Consider the following 26,975-nt stretch of genomic DNA (forward strand, 5'->3'; position numbering starts at 1 on the left):
CTATTATATGTGTTTCTCAATATTATGCTTATGTTATATTCATTATAGAATTTCCAGTTTTATTATATATTTATTTTGTAATATTATCAAAATGTGTATAAGTGGATTCTAATATTTAAAGCTTGAGTTTTTATTGTATGTGTGAGTGAACTTTGATATTGTATATTATTGCATATTTAAAATTATTGCATTACTGTTATATATTGTTATCATTGTATAGCATATTTTGATTTATTGTACTATCATTGTTGTTTGTCTTAGGTTATTATGCATATTAATGTTAGGGTTTATTTGTTGCCATAATTTCATTAATTGTTTTCCATATTTATTATTGTATATTTACATGTTAATTTTTAGGTCGATTTGTCTCCATAATTTCAATTATTTCCATATTTATTATTTTGCATTTTGCACATTAATTTTAGGGTTGATTCGTTTCCATATATATTATTGTATGTTTACATATTAATTTTAGGGCTTTATGTGTCTCCATGTTATATATATTTAGAGTTGGTTTTATTGGTATTATTATTACGATATTATTGTGATGTATTATTATTATTAGTATCTACTATACAATTAATATGAAATTATTATTTATGTAGTGCTATTATGATATTGTTACTATGTGGTACTATTATAATATTGCATTATATTATAAATATGACATTATTATTATAGGGTTATTATTATAGTAATATGTTTTATATGCATGTTGTCATTAATGTGATATATTATTATTAATACTATTATTATTACTTTTTTATTATTACTATTATTACATATTCTTAGTATTTTTGCTTATTTGGTGTATTTATATTTTGTATTATGTATTGCTGTATTTATTTTCATTATTTATTTTCATGTGTATTATCCCTATGATTTTATTGCGGGGGTATGAGCCTTCGAGCATCACGTACCTTAAGCTCTGAGGGAATATATATGTATATATTATATTTATTTATTTATTTATTTTTCATGTGTATTTATAAATTCATAAAAAAGAGTAATTTAAAGACTTATTAGATTAACTTATGGATAATTTCAAATTAATTAGGTACCGTTCGTAAGAACGGGCGCGTAGGGGGTGCTTGTACCTTTCCCTCGCATAACCGAACTCCTAAGCAAAGCTCTGGTAAAGTAGACCCATTCTACCCCTAACGGGGTAGTAATCATGTGTTCTAACCACACTAAAAGGTTAGTGGTGACTTTGACATTCCCTATTTTTCCTTGAAAATTAAAATTGATTTTTATTTCACTGCCCGGGGCACACGCGCTCCTGGGACGTCATGACAAAGGATACGATGATCCAGCCATGGGACACAATGATGGCTTGCTTCGAATGTAAGAATTTGAGCCGTAGGGATACGATGATCCGAGCCACCTCAACCAGTTACAAGGTGTGAAAGCAAAGTTTGGAAAGTAGTTACTCTATTTGGAAAATGCACTTGGGGTTAAGGTCCGAGTGTCAATGAATAAATCTCCTTGTATTTGGGATCTATTGCCCCAGTTTCAAAATAAATTAATGCGTGTCTGGGGTCAACTTGCCCCAATTTCTAAGTAAATCAATGCGCGCTTGGGGTCAGCTACCCCAGCTCAAAATTAAGCACAGTAGGAATCTTTCCATCGAGGATGTCAAATAATCATTCAAGAGCTCAAGACAAGTGTGAATTGTGCTCTATTACTGCTTGTGATGCAAGAATGTAATGATATGCTGCTATATGTATGCATGTTGCTTATAATGCTAGAATGGAGTGATATGTTGCCATTGATATGCACGTTACTAACTTGTGATTATATGTATGCATTTTTTATTTTTATTTTATTTTTTGTGTAATGCATGAAACGCACAATGGCGATGCATGAGATGTATGGTAATGCGTGAAATGCATGATAATGCATGAGATGCATGGTAGTACATGAAATGCATGGCAATGCATGAGATGTGTGGTAATGTGTGAAATATAGGGTATGCATGAAATGCATGGCGATGCATAAGATGTATGGTAATGCATGAAATGCATGGCAATGCATAAGATGTATGGTAATACATGAAATGTAGGTAATGCATGCTATGGATAGTAATGCATAAAATGTAGGCAACGCCTGAAATTTGAGCAATGCATTACATATAAAGTAATGCATGACAATGTATGAAATGTAACTAATGCATGAAATGCATGGCAATGCATGAGATGTATGGTAATGCATGGAATGCATGGTGTCACGGTCCACCTTTTTCACACCGTTGTGAAGGGCCGTGCGGCGCTAGCTAAAGCACTCTTACTTAACTAGCCAGCCTATTGTTTACCAACATTCATCCACGAAGCACTTTCATTAACATTCAATCAGATAGCAGCGGAAATAATAATCAATTCATGAAAGCTGTGGCAACCAAGCAGTAAATATTGAAGCAAACGTAATTCATTAACAAATCCTACGTTGACATGTTGTACTTAGCGGGCGAGGCAAGTAGGCTATGCACGTTGACAATTGCTAGTGAGTTTTACAATGACTGATGAACACTCACCCTCCCCTAAAGAGCTTTCTGGGTCATTCTCACTCTGGCACTAAGAAACATCAAAGTGACCGAGGAGTCATACTGCCTTATTTGGCTTACAAAGACTTTACTAGCAGAAATTAACCCTACACTAGTATTTACATGATGGAAACCCATCCTAAGCACACGAGATAAGTGGTCATAGGCAAGCATAATGCCCTGAACAAGCTTAGCCCGTGACATTCTCCCCCACTTATGCGGTCGACGGCCTCGTAGACTTTTGGCGATAGGTACACTTCAACTTTGTCCACGAACGGCTTCAAATCTTCCACTGAAATCCAGCTGATTTCTTTGTCATTAAGGCATTTCCACTCCACTAGGAACTTCTGCCGCTTCTTCCTTGAGGATATGAACTTTCTGTCTGCAAGGATCTCTTCAACATCATGTCTGTCAGGTTGCACTATCTTCAACTCTGCGCTGTTTGACTGACTTCTGCTCAGGTTGTTGGTGTTGGCGTTGAATGGCTTGAGGCAGTTGACATAAGACTGCGGTCTTCTCTCCTGATCTGCCCACTTCTTCATCTGCTTAAAAGCTTTCTCCAGCTAGGCTTAGGCAAAGTCTGCATTCTGTCTCCCTTCACTGGTGAAGATGTACGCCTTAGGACTCTTTCGTCTATACGGCTCGCCCACTGTGTGAGGTAACAGCAGTAGTTGGTCTGTAACAAGATCAAAAGGGCTCTTGTTGGTCGTTGAGCGCCTTTGGGCGTTGCCACTATACGGAGCCACATCAAGTAGTTGCACGCCATTCTTCTGGTTGTCGTTGACAAAATGGTGCAAGTACTCATCTAGCAGCTCTCTGAATCTCTTCATCTGTTCATCTGTCTGTCGATGATAACTCGAAGAGATGTCAAGATGTGACTTGAATATCCTGAAAAACTCTGTTAAGAAGTTGTCAGTGAATATTAAATCTTGGTCACAAATAATAACTTGGGGAAAACCCCAATGTTTCACAATAGTCACAAGGAACAATTGTGTCGTCTCCTCTGCCGAACAGTACTTTGGTGCGGCCCTGAAAGTACCATACTTCTTCCGCTTCCCCTTGTCTTGTTGGCAAGTGAGACAAGTTTTGGTATAATTAACCACATCATTCTGCGTGTGCGGCCAATAATACCTCCCCAGTAGTCCTGTCATTGGAGTCATTCTCCGCGAATACCCCTTAACGAACTTCCTTCAGTATCTAGTAAGGCCAAGAAAGGAACGCAACTCCTTCACTGTCGTGGGGATCTTCCGTTCTTGAACCATCCTTACCTTCTCCATACCCCTCTGGATACGACCTTATTTAACGGCTTGACCAAGGAATTTGTTGCTCCGCCGAGCGAAAGAGAAATTCTCATTCTTCAAATCCATACTGTTTCCCCTCAGCCTGTCGAACACCTTCCGTAGATGCTCTTCATGTTTCCTCTGAAACGACACCGATGCTCCCAACGATGTTTTGGAAGGGCGAACACATCCTGCTTCCACTTCATCAAGCTGTTTCCCCAACTCTACTATCTCTCGAGGCGCAATCCAACATGGCCCTTTAGTAGGTGGTTTCACTCCTGATAACAACTCGATCTTTTGCTCCATAGTCCGTCGTGAAGGCAAATTTTGAGCCAGCTTATCCGGCAACACCTCCTTATCCTTATCCAACACCGCTTGGATGGTTGTAGGCTCTAGCTCTTGGCCTACTTCTTTGTTTACCACCACTGTGGCTAGATGTGCCTGCTCACCCTGACCCAATCCTTCATTGAGTCGTATGGCTGAAAAGGACTTCCTGTCGTCTCCTTTCGTTGCAACGACTTGCACCATGCACGAGTGATCTCCCATCAGACACAGGGAACTAGCCGAAGGCATCAGCACTGCCCTCATCCCCATTAGGAACTCCATTCCTAGAATGACTGGATAGTCATCCAATGGCACCGCTGTGAAATTTGCATGACCTTCCCACTGTCCAAGCTTTATAGCCACTTGCTTGGCTACTCCCAGAGTAGGCTGGGCTACAGAGTTAACTGCTTTCACGCGTCCTGTATCCTTCTCTAAGGATAAGTTGAGTCTTCCTGCTTCCAACTGTGAAACAAAATTATGAGTAGCCCCCGTATCCACCATGGCACGAGTATTCTTCCCATTTATCCTCAAGTCCACAAACATTAACCCTTTTGCTCGTGTAACTTTCGGTGTTTTTGTCTGCTTTTCCAATGCATTCACCAACCGCACTGAACCCACCCTCGGGGCCTCATCCTCTTCCCCATCGTCTTCCACTGCCTGTTCTACAATGGAAGCCTGTAAGGCATTAAGTGAGGCTTTGTGAGGGCACTCAAAAACTCAATGAGGACCTCGACACAAGAAACACTCAATTTTACTCTTCCCCTTTCCATTGGGTGTGTTAAACCCTTGAGACGACGAAGCTTCCTGTGAGGTTGATGATTTAGAGTCGGCTCCCCCACTCTTGGGTTTGCCATTCCTGAAAGACTTTCCACTGTTTCCCTCTCCGCCAAACTGCTTGGACGAAGCGGTATCATCACCAGCGTAGTCAGTCAAGCGCTCTGCAGCCGCTTGTGCAGTTGACAAGTCTTGAACCCTTTGCCTATGAAGTTTAGTTCTTGCCCACGGTTTCATCCCCTCTAGAAAATAGAACAACTTGTCCTTCTCCGACATATCCCGAATATCCAACATTAAAGCAGAAAATTGTTTCACATATTCACTGATTGACCCCGTATGCTTGAGATCTCTCAGTTTTCTCCTTGCATTATACTCAACGTTCTCAGGAAAGAATTGGGCCTTGAGCTCTCTCCTCAAGTCTGCCCAACTATCAATTACACAGTTTCCATTTTCAATTTCTCTGTACTTGGTACGCCACCACAGTTTGGCATCACCAACCAAGTACATGGTTGCAGTATCCACCTTTGCTTGTTCTGAGGCCATCCTCACAATGTGAAAGTACTGCTCCACATCAAACAAGAAGTTCTCTAACTCCTTGGCATCTCGGGCACCCCCATACGTCCTGGGTTCTGGCACCTTGGTCTTGCTAACTCCCGGAGTGTTGGAGTTCCCCATAGCAAGAACCATCACATTTACCTTTGCATCCAGATCTGCCATCCGGGCTTGCAAAGTTTCCACAGTGTGGCGAAAGTCCTCTGACATGTCGCCTATCAAACCTGCTTGATGTTTTTGTGATCCCATCACTTCATCAACAAGTTCTCTCATCTGGGCCACCTCCGCGGCCATAGTATTGGTTGCTTCCTCAACCTGTGCTTCCAGCACGTTGATCCTCTCAGCATTGTTTCGTGCCATGGTCACTTACCAAAGCTTCCCAAATCCAACAACGAAGGCAATCAAATTCACATCACAACTCAACCTTGGGCTCTCACCAAGTGTCACCGACTTGGGCTCTGATACCAAATGTAACGGTCCGCCTTTTCCTCACCGTTGTGAAGGGCCGTGCGGCGCTAGCTAAAGCACTCTTTCTTAACTAGCCAGCCTATTGTTTACCAACATTCATCCATGAAGCACTTTCATTAACATTCAATCAGATAGCAGCGGAAATAATAATCAATTCATGAAAGCCGTGGCAACCAAGCAGTAAATATTGAAGCAAACGTAATTCATTAACAAATCCTCCGTTGACATGTTGTACTTAGCGGGGGAGGCAAGTAGGCTAAGCACGTTGACAATTGCTAGTGAGTTTTACAATGACTGATGAACACTCACCCTCCCCTAAAGAGCTTTCTGGGCCATTCTCACTCTGGCACTAGGAAACATTAAAGTGACCGAGGAGTCATACTGCCTTATTTGGCTTACAAAGACTCTACTAGCAGAAATTAACCCTACACTAGTATTTACATAATGGAAACCCATCCTAAGCACACGAGATAAGCAGTCATAGGCAAGCATAATGCCCTGAACAAGCTTAGCCCGTGACACATGGCAATGCATGAGATGTATGGTAATGCATGGAATGCATGACAATATATGAAATTTAGGTAATACATGAAATGTATGACAATGCGTGAAATTTGGGTAATGCATGACAATGCATGAATCTTTTCTCCCAACGCGCTTGTGATCAATGACCTCATATTTGGTCTCTACATGAAACTCGCCACATTTGAATGGATTTGTAACTGATCTTGGTTTAATCTTCTTGATTCCTCGGTCATGGAAGTGATTGACTCGGCTCAAATGAAAATAAAAAAATCTGCCCTAGTTGATTGGACCTACAGCTGATCTTGACCCTAATTTCATATTCCAATATGATAAGAAGGTGCTTGAATGGGACCCACTGAAACTCAATTTGAAATTTTCCCTAGTTAAATTCATCTGCCACCGATGTTGACTCTATTGTTGGACTCTTTTTGAATAAACAGATCTTTGAAACCTAGCATAACATTTGCCCAAGTTAGGCTACTCCTTCTCCACAAGTATCTTCTTGTAGAAACTACTGGGGATTTTGAAACTCTTTGACTATCCATCCTCTTTTAATGCTCTGAAAAGTAAGAAGGTCTTATTTTTTTTTTATGGAACAAGGAATGATTATGCAACTATGACATCAACTTGCTAAATCAAAAGGCCATCTGCATAAAATAAATGTTTTACCATGTTTCAATGCTATCACATAGGAGAATTCATACCAGTATTCAAAAGTCATATAACATTGATTTCCCAGCCTAGATGACTGTCTTTCTCTTCAACTGCCCTAGTTTCATCAACCCATGCTTTGATCTCAAGATGGTCTTTAAGACTCGGGACAAAACGTAGGCTTAGGGATGTAGGCTTTCAGAATAAAAGGGAAACTAAGGCTCACAAATACCACCCCAAATAATGTTTTATGCCCCCAGTTCGAGTTAAGGCGTTTTGCAAGATGTTGACCGAACTTGTTGTTTAAACAAACTGCTTACGTACCTTTTCAGGATCAGGGCATTACGTAGTTCAGACTTAATATTAAGTCTGACAAATCATTTGAGACAGCAATGTATACCAATCTGGTCTGGACTTTCATTCGGACCGTAATGTAGGCTAACGATATAGGTTAATGAAAGAAAGATTTGAATAAGGCTCAAAATTTATCAATCTTATCACAGGTATTTGCTAGTCAAAGATCACATATGAGTCATGTCCCTTATTTTTCTTTCTTATTCCTTCTGATGCTTCCTTTTTTCTTTCCTTTTTAATCTTCTTTTCCTTCTTTTAATGCAACTTTCACTTTTCCTTTTATAAAAGAATCTTGACTTCATTTTCATTTGAACTTCAATTGGGACCAATCTTTTAAAAACTACCCTAGTGTGGGGTGTGATCCTTCAACAAGTTAATTAAGGAATGAATTTTTCAAACTCAAAAGGGTTGTCAAGGGATTTCTTCTTTAACTCTCTTTTAGGTAGCAGAAAAATGGCCTGCCATCCTTTTAGTAATAATTATTGTCTCAAATGATTCGCCAAATGCTAAGGGACCCAAACCCAGGTTAGATTTCTAGTGACCTGACTTTTAAGAAAAAAAAATTGGTTTAACATTCAGGCTCAATTTGGTTACTAAATGGTAAATCATTGTTTGGGTTCTTTTAGGGATAACTGATCGGCCAAAGAGGACCATCCATCATTTGACCAAAACATGAGTGATGAATTGACAAAAAATTATCAGAACAGCGCAGCCGCTTCATTGAATTCCTTGGAAAGTAAGATACTTCTTCATAACATTTGAATTTGATGATTATTTCAGCCTTCTCTACTTTTGCCTCTTGGGTTAAATTTTTAAAAATTAACAGCTCTTTCCGGCTTGTGAATACTGGCAATATTACTTTCCCTATTCCCGCATGAAACATAGGCAAACAAAATTTGGCAACTGGACTCATGATGCAAGTGAGATAAGAAATGCATAATTCATTTTATTGAATATAGAAAATCTTCTAAGACACAGACATCCACGAATTACAAAAGGCAAATAACAATGGGGAAAACAAAAGAACATCAAATGAAAAGGATTAGATAGTCAAAGAGTCGCTACTCCAACACTTTAGCCTCTGTGGATAACGACTGAAACCATTGATTTGGGAACCTCCCTGATATGTTAACCACTTCCTTCCTCGTGTTTGGGAAAAGGATTCTCCTAGACTCCCAGTTGCTTGTCATCAAAAGTTAACCATCCCGCAACTCTTAATGATTGCACTTTGTGTTTGAAAGCCCAGCTTCGGTTGATGGTATGACCGGGGGAATTGGAGTGATATGTGCACCTAGCATTTGGGTCATACCATTGCAGGAAAGGGGTTGGAACGGAAGCCTCAAGAACATTTGAAACCATTCTTCTTTAGAGAAATTGAGGGAATAACTCTGAATATGACATAGGGATAGGATCTATTCTCCAAAAGTTCTTTTGGCCACTTCTTTCTTGTGCTTGAGCATTCTGCTGGGTGAACGTAGGACTAGAGTGAACAATCTGGGGCCTTGTGCCTGTATGCGCTGTTTGATTTACCATGGGCTCAAAACTAAAGTTTCTCTTGGGCCATTATTTCCCACCCCTGGTGTACTGATTCTTCTAGTTAAATTGCATTTGTATCATTTGCGCCTCTTCCTCCTTCTTCCCATTAGTCCACCTTTTGCCGAAACCAGTTTCTGTGCCACTATCCTTGACTAGGCCCTCCTTGATATCGCCTTTAATTCTTCCTCTTGCAGCCACAATATCCATAAAATTGTGGGGAGTTGCTCCCCGAAGATGCATGCGGTAGGGGTCTTTTAATGTGCTTACAAACAAAGAGATGGCTTCTCGGTCACTCACCAGGGGGTCTACCTGGATCGACTTATCTCTCCACCTATAAGCATATTTTCTGAATGTTTCGGTGGATTTTTTCTCCATTTCTTGTAGAGTCATTCGATCAAGCGCCATTTTCATCACATGATGATAGTGAGTAACAAAGGCATTGGCCAAGTCCTTCCAGGTGCGGATTCAAGCCTTATCTTGCTGAATGTACCAACGGATAGCGGACCTAGTCAAACTTCCTTGAAAACAATGCATCATTAGTTTTTCATCGTCTGAGTAAGCGACCATTACTTGGCAGTACCTCACTAAATGCATTCGAGGGCACTGGGTCCCGTCGAACTTTTCAAAGTCTGGCATTTTGACCTTTGGCAGCAAGGTGACTTTTGGCACCAAGCAAAGGTCATTTGGATTAACGTAATCGAAAGTATTAGATCCTTCCATTGCTTTTAAGCGCTCTTCCAATACGTCGTAGCGACACTCAGCCTCAAATTTGCTTATCCCCATATCAGAAAGTACTAACGGAGGAGTTCCTGCCACTAGGAACCCCTGTGCTGGCATAGCATGAATAAAAGGAGGCATATTTGGCAGTGGACCCCCCATGACACCAGGTGGTGGAACTAATGTTTGTCCATGATCTGGGGTGAACCCTGGGGGATAAGTGGGGTCCACATCTACTTCGGGATCAACCTGCACCACCTTTCCTTTGTTCATCAGTAACTCTAGGACCTTACTTATCTTATCATTTATCTCTTCTTGTCCTTATTCTAGACCCACGACCCTGTTTTCCAGTTGTTCACTCATTTCTCTTACTCTTCGCCCGGTGTTGTACTGATGCGTAGTGGTCTCAATTATTACTTTATGTTACTCAAACAACCTCTTTGATTAGGAACTAAAAACCAAAAATTTCCTTTTTTAGAATCATGAATGCACAATTGTGTACTGCATGAGTGAATGCATTTTGATGCATGATCAGGGTATGCAATAGGTGTTTATGCATTGATGTAACTAATGCGCTTATACATACAAACAAAGATATGAGTGTACCTGTAACCTATCATGCATGACTATGTATGAAATGAAGTGCATGAATACGATATAACCTAAATGACTACTTAGTTAGGATTCTAGAAAAATTCCACTGATGAGAGATTTCAAGATTAACACGACCATTGATGGACCATAATTTCAATTCAAATCTTTCCTTAACCATTCCTTTCTTAGTTGACGGTCCATGTACCTCAGGATTCTATGAAGGGTCAGATTATGTTCTAAGGTTGGGGTTGACCCAGGCTAGTCAACCCATTGGATTTGTTCAATGCGGACTTGTGGACTTTAGTGTGCACTTGGGCCTTGAGTATTTTAAAATATGGGCTTTGAGCTATTTCATGATGGGATAAGGTCCTATTTGAAAAGGAATTGGGCTTGGATTACTTGAAAAATGTTGGCCCAAATTTTCAGGCAATAGGATCGAAGCCCTCTTTTGAAATCTGGGTTGACCCTTTTTTAAATTCAAGCTTGGGCCGAGTTTTTGCTTAGGAAAGGGTCGGGCCCAAGTTTGTTTTTTCTTAAAAAAAAAATTAGGCCCAAGTTATTTGAAAAGGGTTGGGCCAACCCGTATTTTAAAATGCTCGAGCCAAGTGCTTCATTTTTTGAAAAGATGGGCCATGGTCTCATTATTGGGCTTTTTCAGAATACTGGCTATGTAGTATGTAGGTCTAAAATGGATGCGAAATGCATGGTATAATACAAGGTATCTCACAACATATATACAGCAGACGGTATGGGGAGAAGGATGTCCCGACCCAGGGTAGGTATACATACAGGGTTCTTCATGGCACTATCCTAGTTAAGGAAAGCTATATAGTGTGGGTAGGCTCTAACCCTATTGACAAAAGGTCCCCAGTTTGGAATTTCATCCTCCCCCAGAGGGGTCCGGATAAAACCCGCACTGAGCGGAGTGGTTTGCGGGGTCCCATCAAGCTCTCCCATGAAGGGACTGATGCTATTACACTCCTATCTAACCCTAATAGGTAAAGCTCGGGTATAGAGCATGAAAGTGTGTGAATTCAAATTTTATCCTAATCCCGCTAACCCACATGCATGTCACATGCTTATTCAAGCACCCATGGAAACAAATATTTTCATAAAAGCAAGGATATTTTCAAACATGGAAACCATCTATTTACATTAAATCAAGAATATTTATCAATTTAGTAACAAACATTCACATTGAAGCGAGGATATTCACATGTATGGAGAATAAATGTTCACAATCTACCTATATGGAAACTAAATATGCACATTAATTGAGAATATATACCTATATGGGAAGTAATATTTATATTAATGAGGGTATCTACCTATATGGGAAGTAATATTCACATTAATGAGGGTATCTACCTATATGGGAAGTAATATTTACATTAATGAGGGTATCTACCTATATGGGAAGTAAAATTCACATGAATGAAGGTATCTCTATATGGGAAGTAATATTCACATTAAGGAGGGTATCTACCTATATGGGAAGTAATATTCACATTAATAAAGGGTATCTTCCTATATGGGAAGTAATATTCACATTAATGAAGGTACCTCTATATATAGGAACATTATTTAAGGTATCTATGATTATTAACTCCAAGCTACAACTATGGAAACATATATATATATATATATATATATATATATATATATATATATATATATATTATTGTAGACACACTATTTTTGCAATAGCCAAACAGAACAAGGGGTCCCCTCTTATTATTTTCATTATTATTATTATTACTTTACTATTATTATTTTTGGTATATTATTATTATTATTATTATTATTATTATTATTATTATTATTATTTTGTTATGATTATTATTTTTAGTATATTTATTATTATTATTATTATTTATTTATTTTGTTATTAATATTATTATTATTATTATTATTATTATTATTATTATTATTTATGCTATTTTTACTATTACTATTATTAATACTATTATCTTATATATTATTAGTGTTGATACTTTCTTATTATTATTATTATTATTATTATTATTATTATTATTATTATTATTATTATTTTTATTATTATTTTTATTATTTTTATTATTACTATTATTTTTTTATTACCTTATTATTATTATGATTATTATTTTTAAATATCACTTTATTATTATTATTATTTTTATTTTTATTATTATTTTCAAATCTTGCATTAATTACATTACTATTATTATTATTATTTAGATATTATTATTATTAGTTACCATATCTATTATTACCATAAAAGTACAAAAAACAAAAAAAACAAAAAAAAAAAGAAAAAGGAAAAAGGATTTTAGGGTTTGATTTAGGTTATAAAAGAGGGAATAGCCGGAGAGTCCAGGGTGGGGGGCGCAGCCGAGCAAAAGGCCTAAACAAAGAAAAAAGAGATTTTTTTTTTTTTTTCTACTGCTTCTTCTTCTTCTTCTTCTTCTGGTTCGTTTTCTTCCTCTCTAAAGAACTCCTGTCCTCTTCTCCATTCGCTGCATCTCTTTTCTCCCTCTCACAACCATAGCCTCCATCCATCCCAGCCTCCAGCAACAGTCCCTTGCCCCTCTCGGCCTCCTCCACACCAGCAGGTCACAGCCGGCCACCCTCCAGTCTACACCTGCAGCAGCCCCACAGCCGTGCACAGCAGCTATCCGAGCAGCAACAATAGACGACCACGACCACCAAGTATATTAGAACCCCCCACCGCCGCTGGTTCACTCCCCGTTCACCATTCACCGGTGAGTCTCCCCTCACAGCTGCAAAGAACCTCCATTCCCACGGACAAAACAGCAATGCCGGAGAAATTCCATTCACCATCACTGTCACTATCAACCATCGCCACCATCACCCCTTGTGTTTCATTGTCACAGCGCCAGCAACACTAGCCCCGGTCTCTCAGTCCCCAGCAGCTCTCCGAGCCCAATCTCCGTCCCTAACCTCTGCGGTACGCCCACGGCAGCCTCCTGTAGGTAAACACACGCACACACAGTAGAACGCACACGCATGTGCACCTCTATTTTTAATTTGTTTATCCTATTTTATTCTTTTTTTTTTTTCTCTTTCTTTTTCTTTCATGTTTGGTTTATTTTTCTGTTTTGATTTATTCTGATGTCTAAATTCTCATTGTACATGCAGGAAGTGTGCTTAGGTTTTGTTATATATATAACATGATTACCATTCATTCCACAGGATTTTTATATTTATTTTAATATTTAATATTCACGGGTAAATTTTTTTTTAGGGTTAATTGTTTTATTATTATTGTGGTAAATATTTTATTGTAGGAATTTTTTTTAATATTGGAAGTTTAAATTTTGATTGTATTTGTTATATGTATTAAATGATTAATAATGTTATGGAAGGACTTTTAATGTTGTAACATTAGTATTTAATATCCATGTTTATATATTTGTAGCATTCATTCTGAATACTAATTGGTTTATTTTGTTTTTGTAGGATTCCTTTTTGTTTGATCGGGTCTCAAGTGTCAAATTTTGAATTTTCTTGTCATCCTTTTTTTTTTTTAAATATGTAATATTATGGTTTACTATCTAATATTGTATTATCAGCATGTATATATATTTTTTTCTCATGATATGCTTTTATTATTACATTTGTTTTGTATTATCATGTAATATTAAGGCTCATTGTTTCATATTGTTTTATTATCACATATACATATTCATATCTATTATGGTTTGTCATTGTACATATTTATATAATATTATGATTTATGATTTTGTGTTGTATATACTATGGTTCATTATCATGTAGTAGTATCGTTAGGGTTTTGATTATTCAATGTTTATATTTAATAGGATTTTAAGTATTTCGCATTATCATGGTTTAGGTATTTTTTTTTTTAGAGTTTGGATTATGTCATGTTCATATTTATTAGGGTTTTGATCACTTCATTGTATCTTTGTGTACTTTTAGGGTTGAAATTGCTTCCATATAAATTATGTACTTAGGGATTTTGGTCATTATTGTACTCACTTTATATTTAATATTTGTATAGTTAAGGTTGTGTATTAATTTTGGCAACCATGTTGTATTGGTATATATTATTTTCAGCAATACCTTGTTTCCATAATTTCATTATTTCTTTACTTTTGCATTGGTTTCCATGTTTTAATTTGAAATTTGGTTTATTTCTTTTATTAATTATTTCCATATGGATGTAAAGGTATTTATAGGATATTAGGGGTGTGTATCATTAGGAAGGTTATTATTATTACCTTTTATTTATAGTGTATTATTATTATTATTATCATGTGTGAAATTATTACGTTACCATTATAATATTCAGAATATGTATTTATTGTTAATATGTGCGTATTGTTACTATTAATATTATTTATTATTGTCATTATGGGATTACTACTATTAATATTAATAATAATAATATTATTATTATTATTATTATCAGTACCATTATTATTATTTTTACTATTGTTATTTATTATTATTATTATTGTTATTATTATGTTCATTATTATAATGATTATTATTATTTTATTTTATTATATTTTCGTTATTAAATATTTTTGATTTTTTTATCCCTATGATTTTATTGCGGGGGGTATTAGCCTTCGGGCTTCACGTACCTTTAAGCTCTGAGGGAATATATATGTATATATTATATTTATTTATTTATTTTTCATATGTATTTATAAATTCATAAAAAGGAGTAATTTAAAGACTTATTAGATTAACTTAGGGATAAATTCAAATTAATTAGGTACCGTTCATAAGAACGGGCGCGTAGGGGGTGCTTGTACCTTCCCCTCGCGTAACCGAACTCCCGAGCCTAACTCTGGTAACATAGACCCATTCTACCCCTAACGGGGTAGTAATCATGTGTTCTAACCACACTAAAAGGTTAGTGGCGACTCCGACATTCCCTATTTTTCCTATGAAAATATAAAAATGATTTTAATTTCACCACCTGGGGCACACGCGCTCCCGGGACGCCGCGACAATTATAATTTTAAGAAATTACTTTATTCAAATATAGGGGTATTTTATTTACAAAAGTGGAGTAATTAAAGAATTAATAAATTTAAATTGGGATAATTCCTAATTAATTATTGGCTCGACTCTCAAATATCCCCAGCGGAGTCGCCAGGCTATCGCAACGTCCCGGAGCGCGTGTGCCCTGGGTGGCGAAATTAAAAATGTGATTTAATATTTTCAGAAAAAACAAGAAATATCGGAGTCGCCACTAACCTTTTAGTGTGGTTAGAACACATGATACTACCCCATTAAGGGTAGAATGGGTCTATGTTACCAGAGTTGGGCTCAAGAGTTTGGTTACGCGAGGGGAAGGTACGAGCACTCCCTACGCGTCTGTTCTTCCAAATGGTACCTAATTAATTTGGAATTATCCATAAGTTAATCTAGTAAGTCTTTAAAATTACTCCTCGAGTAAATCTACTAATACACATGCAAAATGAACAAATAAATAAATAAATAATACAAAAACATACGTAATATAAAAATATTTACATATTCCCTCAAAACTAAAGGTACGTAAAGCCCGAAGGCTCATACTCCAACATTAAAATCATAGGGATAACATACACGAAAATAAATAATACTATAAAATAATAAAAAAATAAATATCATAATACATGTTACAAAATATAAATATACCCAAGGAACAAAAATACTAAAAATATTTAACATTAGTTGTAGACACCCCATTTTTACCTAGGCCCAATATGATTATTATTATTATTATTATTATTATTATTATTATTATTTTTATTACTATTATTTTTGTTATCATTATTATTATTATTATTATTTTATTATTATTATTATTATTAGTATTTTTATTATCTTTATTATTATTATTATTATGATTATTATTTTGCTATTATTATTATTATTATTATTATTATTATTATTGTTATTACCATTATTATTATTATTATTATTATTATTGTCATTAATATTTATTTTTGTTATTATTATTATTATTATTATCATTTTGTTATCATTATTATTTCTATTATTATTATTATTATTATTATTATTATTTTCATTATTGTAATTACTTTATTACTATTAATTTTCTATTATTATGAATTATTTTCATATATTTTTATTATTACTTTGTCATTATTATTATTATTATTATTATTATTATTATTATTATTATTGTTATTTTCATATATTATTATCATTACTTTTATTATTTTATTAGTGGGTCTAGGGTTTTGGGGAACGCCTACATAAAGGCTTTATTCACACATCCGGGTGCAGGGGGCGCTGCACACATGAAGCGCAGCGCACAGCAGCACACAGTAGGCGGCAGCGACCCCCAAAAAAAAAAAACCCTCATCTCCACCTCTCTTTCTCGCAGAGGCCGCCGCACAGCATCCATTCCCACGCCCTCACCACCTCCCGGCCTCTCTCTCTCTTCCCCCTCATCTCTCAGCATCTCCGTCCCTCTCTCCCATTCCTTCACAATAGCCAGGGGCGCATAAGAAACAAAAACCCTATTTTTGCTACAGACGGCCCACGCACCATTCCTCCATCAACTCCGATGGCCATTAGCAACTCTCAGCCGCATCAGACACCCGAGACCAGGACAGAACACCACGGCTGCTACAGAACTCCCTGAAGCCTACAGCTTTCCTTTGCTCCCGCCTGTTCCAGAAACGCAACTCCTGCAGACCACTGAAGCCTGCTGCTTCTTCTCTACTCACAGGTCTTGCTACTACCGCATGAACCGCCACCTCTCCGGTCACTCATAGTTGCCGCCGCTTCTCCACGAGCCTCCAACAACCATCGCTGTCTCCGGCATCCTTCCCCGTTCCGTCAGCCCATGGTGAGTCTCCTGCCCTTCCGCATGCAAACACGTTAATACACACACACACAGACACACACGCACACACACACACACACACACACACACACAGAAAACACCATACACACACGCAATAAAACATTCACAAACACACACACTCCATACACACACGGCTACTACTGCTAAGGTAGGATTTTTAGTTGAACTTTTCTTGTTTTTCTTCTATCATGTGATTTTATTTGACTTTGTTCATAATATCAGGTTGTGATCTTTTTTTTTTTTTTTTTTTTAATTTTGTTCATGCATTAAAATAATATTATGTTTTTTTTTAGGATGTTATAATATTTATATTATGGTTTATTACGTAGGTAATATGGTGATTTATCATTGTTTATTCTTTTTAATATCATATGCATATTTATATTTTATCATGGTTTATTGTTTCATATTGTTATCATATATTATTGTATATTATTTGTAACTATAATATTATTGTTTATTATTTATAAAAAGTGTTGCTCTTATATTCATGTGATGTTCATATTTGTCAGAAGATTTCATGCTAATCTTGTTTAGGCAATTTCCTAATTTTAGGATGTTGATTACTTTTGGTTTAAGTTCGTTTAGGGTATTAATTATTTTTACATTTTTAAATGTGTTGATTATTTTGCGTTTAGAGTTTTTGTCATAATTAATGTTCATATGTGGGGTTATTATTATTGTTCATATTTAGTGTTTATTTCATATGTAGCATATTAATTTTTAGAGTTGTACATCAATTTTTTATTTGATTTATTTCCATAATTTCCCATTTAGTGGTCATATTGAATATTTATATATTAGTATTAGCTTTAAACTATTTCCATGATTTCTCTATTTGCTTATTCTTGTATAATTACCCACTAAATTTAGAGTTAATTGGTTTCCATGTTTTGATCATAAGTTTGAATTGTTTCTTTACTCTTGGTAGTTGCTTCCATATTTGTATCATGTATTAGTATTAAGGTAACATATCCTTATTGTCATTATCATTAGAAGTAAGTTATTATTATCATTATTGTATATATTTATATATATTGTTATATTGTTATATCATTGTCGTATTGTTATATTGTTATTGTTGTAGCGAATATTCCTATAGTGTATATTGTTATATTGTTATATGGTGTATAGGAGTATAATGTTATATTAAGTATGTTGTTATGTTTAGTATTCTTAGATTACACGTTCATATTAAGAATATTGGCATATTTTAGTATTATGTTAAGTTTAGTATTTTATTCTATATTATTATATTTTGTATTATTTATTAGTGTATATTTTTTTTAGTATTCTAATATATATGGTATTATTTTGTTTTAGTATCTTTAGTATCTTCATATATATAGTATATGGTATTTTATTGCTTATTATATGTATTGTGGTAGTTTAATATCTTAGTTTATTATCCTATTATCATGTATTGAAACCTCCCAAAGAATTTTGTAAATATTTTAAATTATTTATAAAAATTCTCTAAATTTTGAAAATAAATCTGGGAGCTATTTTTGTAAAGTATTTTCTTGATTTTCATCTCTATGATTTTAATGCTAGGGTATTGGCCTTTGGGCTTCACATACCTCTAAGCTCTGAGGGAATATATATGTATATATTATATTTATTTAGTTATTTATTTATTTATATATTTTTCATGTGTGTTTATAAATTCATAAAAGGAGTAGTTTAAAGACTTTTTAAATTAACTTAGGGATAATTCTAAATTAATTAGGTACCGTTCGTAAGAACGGGCGCGTAAGGGGTGCTTGTACCTTCCCCTCACGTAACCGAACTCCCGACCCCAGCTCTAGTAATGTAGACCCATTCTACCTGTAACGGGGTAGCAATCATGTGTTCTAACCACACTAAAGGTTAGTGGCGACTCCAATATTCCCATTTTTCCTGAAATTATTAAAATTGATTTTTATTTCGCCGCCCGGGGCACACGCACTCCTGGGACGTCGCGACAGCTTGGCGACTTCGCTGGGGACGTTAGAGAGTCGAGCCATTAATTAATTAGAAATTATCCCAAGTTCAAATTTAATAAATCTTTTAATTACTCCTTATTTTGTGAATATTATAATTCGTAATTAACCTTGATTAATTGTAAATATTTTACTTCCATCATTTACAAATAACCTTAATTAATTAAAAATATTTTGTTTCCTAATTTTGTGAATATTAATTGTAGATATTTTGTTTCCAAATACTCTGAATAATCATATTAATTGTAGATATTTTGAATAATCATATTAATTATAGATATTTTGTATGCTAATCGTAAATATTTTGTTTCCATATTTTTTTTAAGTAAGCATATTAATTAAAAATATTTTGTTTCCAAATTTTTTGAATGAACATATTAATTGTATATATTGTGTTTCCCTATCTTTTGAATAGATATATTAATTGTAAATATCTTGTTTCCTTATTTTTAATAGCATGTGAATAAATGTGGGGATAGTGGGATTAGGTTAAAAATTAAATTCACACACTTTCACGCTCTATACCCAAGCTTTACCTACTAAGAATAGAAAGGAGTGTAATACCATTTTTCCCCACATGGCAGGGCTTGTGGGGACCCGCGAACCACTCCGCTCAATTTAAACTTTGTCCAAACCCCTTTTGGGTGAGGATGGAGGTTAGATTGGGAACCTTTTTATCAATAGGGATTAGAGCCTACCCACACATACTTGTCTATAGTCTTCCCTAACTAGGATAGAGCCATGAAGAACCCTATATATACGTACCTACCCTGGGTTGGGACAGGAGCCACATCCTTCTCCATGTATAGTGTGTTGTATATATGTTGTGAGATACTTTGTATTATATCATGCATTTGACATCAATTTAGACATGCATACTACTTTGCCAGTATTTAGAAAAAGCCCAATAATGAGACGATGACCCATCCTTTCAAAAAATGAAGCACTTGGCCCAAGCATTTTAAAATATGGGTCGGCCCAACCCTTTTCAAATAACTCGAGCCCAATTCTTTAAAAGAACAAACCTAGGCCCAACCTCTTCCTAAGCAAAGATTCAGCCCAGGCCTGATTTTCAAAAAGGGTAAAACCCAGATTTCAAAAGTGGGCTTCGGTCCTATTGTTTAAAAATATGGGCCAACATTTTTCTAGGCAATCCAAGCCCAAGTCTTTTTAAAACTAGGGTCTGATCCCATCATGAAATATATTGAAGCCCATATTTTAATATACTTGAGGCCCAAGTGCACACTAAAGTCCACAAGCTCGTATTGAACAAATCCAGTGGGTTGACTAACTTGGGTCAACCCCAACCTCAGATCATAATTTGACCCTTCATAGAATCTGAGGTACATGGACCGTCATCAAGGAAAAGAATGATTGAGGGAAAAATTGAATTGAAATTGTGGCTCATCAAGGATTGTCTTAATCTTGAAATCTCTCATTAGTGGGATTTTTCCTAGAATGCTGACAAAGTAGTTAGTTAGGTTACATTGCATCCATGCATTCATGCATAATTTCACACATAATCATGCACGATAGGTCACATGCATGGTCATATCTCTATTTGTATGTGTAATTGCACTAGTTACATCCATGCACAAACATTCATTGCATCCATGCATTCATGCATAATTTCACACATAATCATGCACGATAGGTCACATGCATGTTCATATCTCTATTTGTGTGTGTAATTGCACTAGTTACATCCATTCACAAACATTTATTACATCCCATGGTCATGCATTAAATACTCACACATTCATGCCTTACATAATCATGCATTCAGTTTTAAAAAGGAAGTTGTGGTCCACAGCTCTCTTAAGGAAAGAAGTCGTTTGAGTAGCCAAAAGCAATAATTGAGACCACTACACATCAGTACAATACCCGAAGAAAGGCAAGAGAAATGAGCGAATAGCTAGAAAACAGGGTCCTGGGCATAGAACAAGGACAAGAAGAATTGATTGAAAAAATGAGCAAAATTATGGAATTGTTGATGAACAAAGGAAAAGCGGTATAGAATGATTCTGAAACAGATATGGACCCTACTCATCCTCCAGGGTTCACCCCAAATCATGGACAAACATCAATTCCACCACATGGAGTCATGGGCGGTCCAATGCCAAATATACCTCCATTCATCCCTAATGTGTCAGCACAAGGGTTTCTAGTAGCAGGAACTTCCCCGTTAGTAACTTCTTATATGGGGATGAACAGATCTGAAACTGAACGTCCTTACGACGTACTAGAGAAACGGCTGAAAGCTATTGAGGGATTCAATACATTCGACTCTATAGATCCTAATGACCTGTGCCTCGTGCCAAAGGTCACCCTGCCACCGAAATTCAAAATACCAAAATTTGAAAATTTTGATGGAACTCATTATCCTCGAACTCACCTGCTCCTGTATTGCCAAAAAATGGCTACACATACCGATAACGAGAGGTTGATGATGCATTGCTTTCAAGATAACTTGACTGGAGCGGCTATCAGATGGTACATTCAGCAAGATCGAGCTTGAATCCGTACTTGGAAAGACCTGGCAAGTTCATTTATAGCTCAGTATCGCCATGTGATAGAAATGGCACCTGATCGTATGACCCTGCAAAGCATGCAAATGAAACCTAATGAAACATTTAGAGAATATGCATACAGATGGAGGGACATGTCCATCCAAGTGAGCCCTCTGGTGGAAGATAGGGAGGCTATCTCCCTATTCGTGAATACTTTGAAAGATCCTTACTTTGGGCATTTCTTAGGAGCAACCCCCCATGACTTCATGGACATTGTTTCTACCGGAGAGAGAATCAAAACAGCCATCAAAGTCGGAAAAGCCAGAAGTAGTGGCGAAGAAACCGGTTCAGACAAGAAATGGACAAATAGGAAGAAGGATGATGAAACTTATATGATTCAAGGGCGACAATACCAAAGAGATCATAACCAAGGGTTTAGAAGAAATCTTGTTAACTAGATAGCGCATACGGGCACAGGGTCTCAGTTTGCTCCCTACGGGCCTATGCTCACACAGAAAAATGTTCAGACACAAAGATATGGTCCTAATAGGGTGGAACCAATTCCCATGTCCTATTCGGAATTGCTCCCCTAATTGCTCAAAAGAAGGCTCATTTCAACAATCCCTGGAGTAGCCGTACGACACCCCCTACCACAATGGTATCACCTGAATGCTAAGTGCGCGTATCACTCCAATTCTCCAGGTCACACCATTGACCGCTGTTAGACATTTAAACACAAGGTACAGTCGTTAAGGGATGCCAGTTGGTTGGTCTTCGATGATAAGCAGCCAAGAATCAGAGTGATCCCCTACCCAATCATGGGGAAAGAAATGGTTAATATGTTGTACGAAGGACTGGGAGCCAAGGTCAGGCAAAAGAATATGTCAAGTTATGGATCTTAGAGTTCTCGTAAGGAGCCCAAATGGAGCAAAAGTACACAAGGGGCAAGTTTTTGATTATCTAGTTTGTTTCATGTGATAATGTCATTTTAATTCCCTATCTTCTGGCAGTCTGCCGACACTATTGTCTCGGACAATTTCCCTTTCATCAATAAATTGAATTATGCATTTTCTCATATCACTTGTGTCCTGAGTTCAGTTGACCAAAAATTTGTTTGCTGATGTTTCGTGTAAAGATAAGGTAAATAATAATACCAATATTCATAAGCCAGAAAGTGATGTTAATTTTGAAAACCAAATATGGGAGGTGGAATCAGAAGAAGATAAAACAATTTTCCTCACCCTATGAAGACAGATGTTGTGAAGAAATAAAGAATCTCGAAGGAATTCAGTAAAATATATGTGCTGTGCCAAGAATTTCAAGTCAATTCACTATTCATGTTTTGATCAAATGATAGATGGCCATCTTAGGCCGACCAGTTATCCCTAAAAAGAACCAAATATTGATTTACCAATTGTTAACCAAGTTGAGCTTGAATGTTAAACTAGTCTTTTCTTAAAAGCCAGTTCACCAAAAAGTTAACCTGGGTTGGGTCTCCTAGCGTTTGGCAAGTCATATAAGACAACAATGGGCTATCGAAATGATGGCAGGCCATTTTTCTGCTACCCAAAAGAAATTCAAAGAAGAAATCTCTTGTAAGCCCTTTTGAGCCTGAAAAATTCATTTATTGATTAACCCGTCAAAGGATCACACCCCACACTGGGGCAATTTTAAAGGATTAGTCCCAAATGAAGTCCAAATAAAAATGACAAAATCCCTTCATGAAAGAGAAAAACAAAAGGGAGCAGAAAAGCAAATGGAAAGAGAAAGAAGAAAAGAGAAAGAAAATAAGGGACATACTATGCATGTGATCCTTGACCAAATTACTCTTGATGAAAATGATGATTTTGAGCCCTATTTAACTCTTTCTTTCTTTAACCTATAACCCCCCAGCCTACATTACGGTCCAAATGAAGTCCTGACCAGATTAGTATACATTGTTGTCTTTAATGATTTGTCAGACTCAATGTTGAGTCTGAACTACGTAATGACCTGATCCTGAAAAGGTACGTAGGCAGCTTGTTTAATAACAAGTTCAGTCAATATCTTGCAAAACGTCTCAACTCGAACTGGGGGCGTAAAACACTATTTGGGGTGGTATTTTTGAGCCTTAGTTTCCCTTTTATTCTGAAAACTTGTATCCCTCGGCCTACGTTTCGTCCCGAGTCTTAAAGACCATCTTGAGATCAAAACATGAGTTGAACTTGACTAAACTAAAGGCAACGTTTAAATACGTGAAATTTCTAATGGTTTCACAGCAGGATGAAACAAAAGAAGAGAGATGGCCATCGATAAAGCTGGGACAGTCGAAGAAAAAACCAGCCATTCAATTTAGTAAATTAACATCAATATCATATGGCTTTTGAATACTGGTATGAATTTTTCTTGTAATAACATTGGAACATGGTAAAACATCTTTTTGGGTGGATGACCTTTTGATTTCACAAGTTGATGTCATAATTGCATAATCATTCCTCATTTCAATGGATGGATAGTCAAAGAGTTTCGAAACCACTAGTGGGTTTCTTATAGAGGAGGTCCCCGTTGAGGAAATACGATGCAGATAGAATCAGTCAATTTAACTGGGGCAAATGTCATGTCAGGCTTTAGAGATCTGCTTATTCAAGAAGAATCTAACAACTAGGCCAAGATTAGTGGCAGATAAACTCATCTGGGGCAAGTTTCGATTTGAGTTTCAGTAGGACTTATTCAAGCACCTTCTTATCAGATTGGATGAATAGGAAAACAGGGCCAAGAGCAGTTATAAATCCATTCAACTGGATAGATTCTGTGATGCAGTTTCATTTGAGCCAAGTTGGCCACCTCCATTAAGAAAATTGGGCCAAGATCAGTTATGAATCCATTCAGCTGGGGCAAGTTTTGAGGGAATCAGGTCAGAGGCAACATAGTCAAGATTAGAGATTGATCGGTTGATTATAGGCAGATTGGAAAAAGAAAGTTCATACATCATCATGCATTTCATGCATCACATAGAAAAAGTGCATACATATTATATCATGCAACATGCCTGCATATCCCCATGTTCTGGTGGCATATCAAATACCTTGCATGCATGCATCCCCACATAGCATTATTCGTTCACACTTGTTTTGTCATCCTTGTCTAAGCAATCCATGTTTCATCTAAAAAAGAAAAGAAAAGTAAGAAGAAGAAAAAGGGGTTGGGGCAACTGGTCTAGGTACCAATCGATCCATCTACCCTGAGTCTGGGGCAACTGGCTAGGTCTTATTCAAGTCTTTCACTTCCAAACTAGGGCAATAGACCCTAGTCCAAATTTTAGCATTCATTTTGAATCTGGGGCATCTGCCTTTAGGACCAAATTAGGTCGCATGACTCTTGGGATCCTATACCCGAGATCATCAATTCAAAATTTCATCTGGCTCTCGGTATCCTACACCCGAGCATTCATCGTCAATTCAACAACTCATCTGGCTCTCGGGGTCCTATACCCGAGTATTCATCATCAATTCAAAATTTCATCTGGCTCTCGGGATCCTATACTCGAGCATTCATCATCAATTTAAAATTTCATCTGGCTCTCGGTATCCTATACCTGAGCATTCATCATCAATTTGAAACTTTGTCTTGCTCTCGGGATCCTATACCTGAGCATTCATCATCAAATTGACAATTCCTCCGGCTCTCGGTATCCTATACCCAAATATTCATCATCAATTCAAAAATTCATCTTGCGAACCAGGATTCTACACCCAAGTCATCATTAACTATCGGTCCAAAATTCCCATCAAACAATCAACAGACTCTCAGAATCCTACATCTGAGAAGTCCTCGAGATCTTACACTCGAGCAATCAGAAAACTCTCAGAATCCTACATCTGAGAAGTCCTCGAGATCCTACACTTGAGCAATCATTATACTCTCAGAATCCTACATCTGAGAAGTCCTCGAGATCCTACACTTGAGCAATTAGCAAACTCTCGGAATCCTACATTTGAGAAGTGCTCAAGATCCTACACTCGAGCGATCAACAAACTCTCAGAATATTACATCCAAGAAGTCCTCGAGATCCTACACTCAAGCAATCAAAAAACTCTCAGAATCCTACATCTGAGAAGTCCTCGAGATCCTACACTCGAGCAATCAACAAACTCTCAGAATCCTACATCTGAAAAGTCCTCGAGATCCTACACTCGAGCAATCAGGAGACTCTCGGAATCCTACATCTGAGAAGTCCTTGAGATCCTACATTCGAGCAATCAGCAGACTCTTAGAATCCTACATCTAAGAAGGCCTCGAGATCCTACACTTGAGCAATCATTATACTCTCGGAATCCTATACCTGAGAAGTCCTCGAGATCCTACACTCGAACAATTGGCAAACTCTCAGAATCCTACATCTGAGAAGTCCTCGAGATCCTACACTCGAGCAATCAGCAGACTCTCATAATCCTACATTTGAGAAGTCCTCGAGATCCTATACTCAAGCAACCATCAAACTCTTAGAATCCTACATCTGATGCACATCATCATCATATTTTGGCGCTCGGGTTCCTACACCCGATGCACATCACCCTTCTTGCACTATAGCTCGGGTTCCTACACCCGATGCGAGTCTCTTTCCATGAACTATAGCTCGGATTCCTACACCCGGTGCGAGTCACCCTTCGTGAACTATAGCTCGGGTTCCTACACCCGATGCGAGTCACCCTCCTTGCACTATAGCTCGGGTTCCTACACCTGATGCGAGTCTCTTTCTGTGAAATATAGCTCGGGTTCCTACACCCGATGTGAGTCACCCTCCTTGCACTATAGCTCGGGTTCCTACACCCGATGAGAGTCTCTTTCCGTGAACTATAGCTCGGGTTCCTACACCCGATGCGAGTCTTTTTTCGTGAACTATAGCTTGGGTTCCTACACCCGATGCGAATCACCCTCCTTGCACTATAGCTCGGGTTCCTACACCTGATGCGAGTCTCTTTCCGTGAACTATAGCTCGGGTTCCTACACCCGATGCAAGTTACCCTCCTTGCACTATAGCTCGGGTTCCTACACCCGATGCGAGTCACCCTCCTTGCACTATAGCTTGGGTTCCTACACCTGATGCGAGTCTCTTTCCATGAACTATAGCTCGGGTTCCTACACCCGGTGCAAGTCCCCCTCCGTGAACTATAGGTCGGGTTCCTACACTCGACGCAAGTCATTCTCATATGCTCTTAAGCATACGTGCAAATCGGTATTCACAAATCGTTTTGGTCTCTTTTCTTACATTGGGCCCGGTCCAAAATCAGCGTCTTTTATCTTTGTAGGCTTGTTGCTACAAATAACGTA

Source organism: Malania oleifera, chromosome 4 (assembly GCF_029873635.1).
Source record: "Malania oleifera isolate guangnan ecotype guangnan chromosome 4, ASM2987363v1, whole genome shotgun sequence".
NCBI classification, from domain to species: Eukaryota; Viridiplantae; Streptophyta; class Magnoliopsida; order Santalales; family Ximeniaceae; genus Malania; species Malania oleifera.